Below are 7,113 nucleotides of genomic sequence, written 5' to 3'. Positions count from 1 at the left end.
ATTTTAAAAAAAAATCAATCCACGCAATATATACATCATACATAAGCTCTTTACGAAATTAATTCAACGTAATATCTAAAGTATCCATATTAAAGGAGCTACTAAATAGCTGGAAGGATACATAGAGTAGATCATATCAAATATATATAACCTGCTATAATAAATTAAATTATATATGCTAATGGTACAAAAATTATAATACTATCATTATATATAACCTAAATTTTATTAATAAGAATGATAACAACAAACACAAGGTAATTTCAACAACCGCTATATAAGAAGGCATCGGTGAAGGCAAAAGATGAAAGAATTTATATATATTTATATAAAAAAGAAAATTACGTAATACAATGTTTTAACAACCACCATTTGATGTTATCTAAGCTGTCCTCCACCATACAAAAACACCGTTCATACTCCTGTGACATATATTTCTTTGGGGAAAAAAATATGGAAAAAGGAAAAATGTTCTACAATGATCTTAGAAGTTGCTAGCTAAGTCATTGGGGAATTTACAATATTAAAGTATATCCTAGCTAAATCCCAAAAAAATTGAAGCAAGATCAATTATTGTGTTGATCCTTGCTTTTGGTTTTTGGTATCATTATTTTCAGAGATCGTAGTTCCAAACCGAACCATACTACTGGGATAAGCTGAATTCGGAACTGTAGTACTTTTTTCTTGAAAATCAACTTGACTAGCAATTAACTTTCCTTCATTCTGAGCCAACGCACAACGCCCTCGCCTTTTCCCACCGGGAATATTAGTGCACGGATTGGCACCAGAAGATGGAACTTGACCTCTGGGAAGTGATTGAATAATTAAATCAGTTGTCTGCTTCAACCATTCTTCTCCTTCTAATATCCTCAACCCCAAGACTTTCTGATGAAAATCAGATAAAATGAGTATTGAGAGAAATAAAACTGTGAATTTTTGGAGTGTTGCCATATTTTTGTTACTAAACAGAAAATCAAGAAATATAAGGATTGGAGTAATATAAATTCTTTTGTTTGAGATTTGGTGAGAGAATGGAGGTTGTGGACAGAAGAATTAGTTATTTATACGTGCATGGGATTGTATGCACTGTGGGGAAATTAAGTGCGGGGAATTTGACTAAAGAAGATAGCCGCGCTTTTGAGAGAGTTTGACAATGAATTGTCGGAAAATGGAAACACGTATCCTTGAAAATTAAAATAAGGCCCTTCATTTTCAAAAGGTGATGTGTTAACTAGTACTGTAAAGGTGTCAGGACTAGGCGGCGGCGAAACTAGAATTTAAAGTATATGAGCTGAATAGTTCTTTTAAGGGGTCTTTACATAAATAGTCAGACAAATTCATTATTTATTTTTTCTAGCCGATATACATAAGTTATATATTTATTATATACAATTATACATATAATATTATACATCTGCCGGTTATTTTGAGTTTAAGCGGTTGGATTGACAATAATTTAGATTAATTTTATTGAGTTCTAAATTAATAATTTATACATATTTAATAAATTTATTAAGATAAATACGAAATTTGATCAAAGCTATTCATTCAACGGAACTCATAACCGAAATGCTAGCTCCGTCCCTAAATTTACTTGTTGGAGTATGTCAAAATGAACAATGAAGAATTGAATAAGTCAGTCTTATTGTTGTATTTGGCGTATTCTGTTTGACGATTTTAGCTGGCGGTCATCCTCTTCTATTTTATAACGTATACCTTCAAGTTTGAGAGTAGACCTGAATTTATTGCGGTTTTGTGGAATATTAATTAGGTAGAAGAAATCAGCTTTTAGTTGAGTAGCCATGCTTGACAAACTTTTTATAGGACAAATTGAAATTACTATATATCCTTTGTGTGCCTAATCTTTGAGTTACGTGCAGCATCATAAAATCATGTCACATTAAGACTCACGTAACCATTTTTATCAAGTAATAAATATTACTACTAATTGATAACCTGTTAAAAATAAAATATATTAATATTAATTAATGTACTATCACATATTAAACTACTAATAGTTTACAAGCAAAAGTAATTTACTAAACATTTTTGTTATGACAAAACTAGCTCGATCAATTTTTTCTGTCCTTTTTCTAGTTGTTGTTATTTTTAGAACTAACTAAAATGACTGTCATTTAGTGATGAATGATGAAATTAAATTAGTCTAGACATGAATGAAATTTAGTTGTCTTGTTCCTCGAGGGAAGAAAGTAATGGAAAATACACTATTCCGTTGTCTCTTGTTCATATATTCAGCTGAATTACTTGAACGAGAGGAGCATAATATCACATGGGTAAATTTTCAATCTTTGACCATTATAATACAAGAATTCCTTACAAGGCAATGACGTGGCTTGAAATCAAGAATTCCATGCATTAATTTTTTACCAAAATTTCTAAGAAATAGTCTTCCTTTTAGCTCGGCCAAAAGTCTTTGACTCCTTCAACTTTTAAAAAATATCTTGTCATCATATCTCCCTTGTGAACTATACATTATAAAAATAGAAAACCTACTCCTCTTCCTTACAGGTTATTGTCGCATAAAATGGGCAATTGAACCCTAAGTTTTTGGACTCGAAATGCAATGAAAAGAAATAAGGAAAGAAGTGGATTTAGAATTTAAAGTTTAATTTATGAGTTTCTACAATTATATCAAGTTAATATACTATAAAACTTAGATTCAGAATAAAATATTTATAGATATTTAATAATTTTTTTATAGATATACAAGGCATGATAAAGAATTATTGGATTCTCGTGAACCCGTTTGTCGTAATCTAACTATTTAATGTTATATAAAATAAAATGGAGGAGCTATTCTTTTTCTAGTCTGTTCTATTCAAAGATTTCCTTTCATCTAAATTTTCATAAGCTAGAAAATTACGTTCTTCCCCCTAAAGTATGGGCCATTTGCCTTTGTATCTTCAATCTCTCACAAAGATATTGTTCATTTAGGTTTTCAAATGTCTTGAATGTAGGGAACCAAAAAAGGAATTGAGCAAAATTAATGTGGAAGTCAAACTGAGCTATGAAAAAGGTTTGGAGTATTGAAGTCATAGAATAAGGAAAGGAAAACACAGATACTAATTAATAGAAGTCAAATCACATAACCTACTAAAACACAATAACCTCTGACCAGAGAAACCAATACCACTGAGTTGGATTTTTTCTTCTTAAAGTAGTTAACCTAAAAAGGTCATATTCACACAGACACATAGTTGTGGTTATTACATTAATCGTACAATACTCTATGGGCTTTCTTCAACCTTAAAATTTATCCTCACCGAATATTTAATGAATTAATAAATTCATTAAATATATCTTCACAAACATAATTATTCATAAATTATAATTCATTAATACATATTCTCATCTTACCTTATCACTTAATCTGTTTATCATGAAAAATCAATATAATTTGGTATAAATATACGATGCGAGTAAGTTTTTACCGACTCGTGGTTGTGCCATGGTTCGTGTCGGGCTTGATCCCAAACCCTTTCTAATTTCAATTACCTATCAAAATTGAGGAGTTTTCAGAAACCACTATTTTTTAGTGGCTATTAACTTCCTATAACTACCATATACATAATTACTTAATATAGCTACTATTCAGTTGTTACGGTAGTGTATTCGCATGTATTCGCGCTGCTGTATTCATGAATACAACAGCAAAAAGAGCCTAAAATCAAGACAGTCCAGCTGTACGCACATGTATTTACATGTATTCGCGCCATGTATTTATGAGTACAACAGTAAAAAGCGCCTAAAACCAGGGCAGTCCAGCTATGCGCGCATGTATTCACATGTATTCGCGCTGTTGTATTCATGAATACAGCAGTAAAAAATGCCTAAAATCAGGGTAGTCCAGTTGTACGAGCATGTATTCGCGCCATGTATTCATGAATACAGCAGCAAAAAGCGCCTAAAATCAGGGCAGTCCAGCTGTACGCGCATGTATCCACATGTATTCGCGTCATGTATTCATGAATACAGTAACAACAATCCCTTAAAAATAGGTATGTCCAGCTGTTTAAGATAGAGGAAAAACATAAATAGCTTATTTAATGCCTTATTTCATGCCTCAATGATAGTATATACCATAAAATACTTATTTTGTTATAAAATATAAAAGATAACTATAAAAAATAATATTTTAAAATAATTTTAATTTATAATAAATAGGGTGTATATTTGTTATATGAGGTAAAATTTCCATCAAAATTTGGTGAACTACATCAGCAATACAAAGGATTAGAAGACGAAAAGAGAAGAGCTCAGCCCATTTGACAATAGAATGTCACCAACTTCAGCTCATTTGGTCACTGTTACACTTTGGACTTATTATTTGGTTAATGTTTTCTTTTCCAAATTTTTAATTAATGCTTTGACATTAGACAATATATTTGGTTAAAAATAAGGTAAGTCTGTTTGAATTTAGTCATAATTCAAACAGTAGTGATCATATTAATCTCAATAGTTTTGGATTGTTGTCTACTTGGATCTTCTTTAGTATTAAAAATTATAAGGATATTAGGGTATGGTACATGGTTAAATGGTTTCTCTGTACTTATTCCATGTACTCGGGGTAAGTGTGTGCCTATGTGAGCACATCTCCGCAAAATCAATGTTTAAATGATTCTTTAAATTTGATTATTTTAATATTGATATCAGCTTATTGCACCCCTTAATCTTTTTTCAGGCTTGAGATCAACTATATAGAACTCACATAGGCAGAGTTCTCTTGTTAAAAAGTCGGTGAAAACTATTTTTTTAGGAAATATAATAATTTACAAGAATTATGCACTTTGTTTTTTGTTTTTTTAATAATGACGGTACCAAGCTAGTTCTTGCGCACCTCTACTATTCTTTCGGAAACCTGCTACCTCCATCAACACAAGTATCGGATAACTTTGCTCACTAATACTTTAACATATTAAGAAAAAACTACATAGTATTTTTTTCGTTTCTACTGGAATTTGACACTAATCTTGAAAGTTTGTACACATATCGTTAACACACTTCCTGAATAAAAATACTAGGTTTTGGACTTGGCCCTATGAATTTCACCCCAGATTACTTTGTATCTTTACAAGCCCAAATACATTATTATTAGTAATATTTGGTATCTTAGGCTTCTAAGACATAGGGAGATTTGCACAAATTGGGGTTTTAGTGCCGTCATTTAAATTTCAACATCCCTATCTTCGTAAGGTTGGGTTAGGTCACTTATGGGATTATTGTTGTTGTTGTTTAAAAGAGTTCTACAAAAATAAATATGCAGCCAATATTAGGTAGCAAAATCCCGACAAATTGTCTTTATTCCAAATTGATGGACAAAACTTGCGAATCACCCATACTTTCAAAAATCAATAAACCCATATTGTATTCTTCAACACAAATTTTTTCAAGCTCAGCAAATCCAATAAATGGAATTGTTCAATTTTCTTCAACTAAACCAATCCTCATTAATATGTATAAAAATTATAAGATAATGGGCATTACTCACTCAAATTTCTAGTAGAATTTACATCATATAGCTACTCTAAAGGGATGATATTTAGGAATTAGCCAGTACGTCCTGAATTTCTGTTTTTCAATTTAATTTTCAAGGCAAAAGTGTCCTGAAGTTAAGATTTTTAGTTTAAAATTTCAAGATAAAATAAGTATTGACTAATCTCTAAATAGCATCCCTGAAAATTACTATCTATGTACTTGCCCCGAATTTCTATTAGAATTAAGCATTGGATCTTCAAGGAGGAGGAGGAATAGTAGAAGCAATAATAAGAGGGAGAAGAAAACAGAGATGTTTTGGCGGAAATCTGTCTTTGCACAATTTTTCTTAACATGGTTAAAAGTTAAATACCAGTTGTTAAGAAGGACATCCAACGAAACTTTTTGCAAAGGAAAATTACGCGACACATCAAATACATACACTATATTTACCATCCGTAGTTATACTTTCAACAAATTTATCATTTGTAGCTATATGTTAATTCATATCAAATCTCTGAAACAAGAGACTAATTATTTTGAATCGAAACAAGAGTGCAATAAGGTCTCATAGCTTAGAGCCCGTTTGACTTAGCTGATTCAAAGTGGCTGATAAGCATTAAGTACTGAAAAGCACTTTTAAGTGCGGAAACTGATTTTAAAAATAAGTAGTTACGTGTTTGGATTTAAATGTTAAAACTGATAATAAACAGTTAAAGTGTTTGGTAAATAGGTGCTGATACGCATTTTCTTGTGATGTAATGACTTAAATGCCCCTTAAACTATTCACACTAATAAATGTATACTTATACAAGATTTCAAATTCTAAATTGATTGATGTATAAATTAACTTATGGATTTACTTTTAGTTCAAAATTGATTAGATTAAATTAATATTTAGTAAGTATATATTATTTTAGCAACATTGAGCTAAAGTACAATAAGAAGATCATTATTACTTAGTCAATTTTCATTACCAACACAATGCAATTAAAAATAAATAATTTAGTGCATATTTCACAATAGAATTTTGAATGATGCAAAACAACCGCGTTTTCAAAGAGATGAAGAAAGTCGATTTACAGAAGATAGATTTTTTCTAACTCAAATTAATTTGATTGATTTATGTTGACGATAAAGAGCTTTTTGTTGTGGTGGACAATATTTCTGAGAAATAAGCCCAGAAAAGATGACGGAGTGAAAGTGAATAATAGAGTTAAGAGTTTTATTAAGATAAATATAGTTCAGAATTATATAATAATAATAATAATAATATGGACAAAATAGTAAAAAATTTCGTCCAAATACGTAGATAAGTCGAAAAGTGCTTATGAACTAGTTTGACCAGCTTATAAGCTTAGCCAAACACCCTTTTAGTCAGCAGACGCTTTGAGTTTGACTCTCAATCTATTCGCCTGGGGGATTTGCATCTATACCCAATTTTTGGGTCACAATTTAACTTATACCCGCTTTGCAAAAAAATTTACAAGCGTACCCACTTTTCGGGTAACTTCAGACATATGGGGCCTGAAGTAGCAAGAATTTATGTCTGAAGTTTGAACTTCAAAATTTTTTGCCTGAAGTGTGACCTTATCAAAGTAAAACTTCAGATATTTTCGT

Source organism: Nicotiana tabacum, chromosome 13, assembly GCF_000715075.1.
Source record: "Nicotiana tabacum cultivar K326 chromosome 13, ASM71507v2, whole genome shotgun sequence".
Taxonomy (NCBI): domain Eukaryota; kingdom Viridiplantae; phylum Streptophyta; class Magnoliopsida; order Solanales; family Solanaceae; genus Nicotiana; species Nicotiana tabacum.
This window is presented reverse-complemented; position numbering follows the sequence as displayed.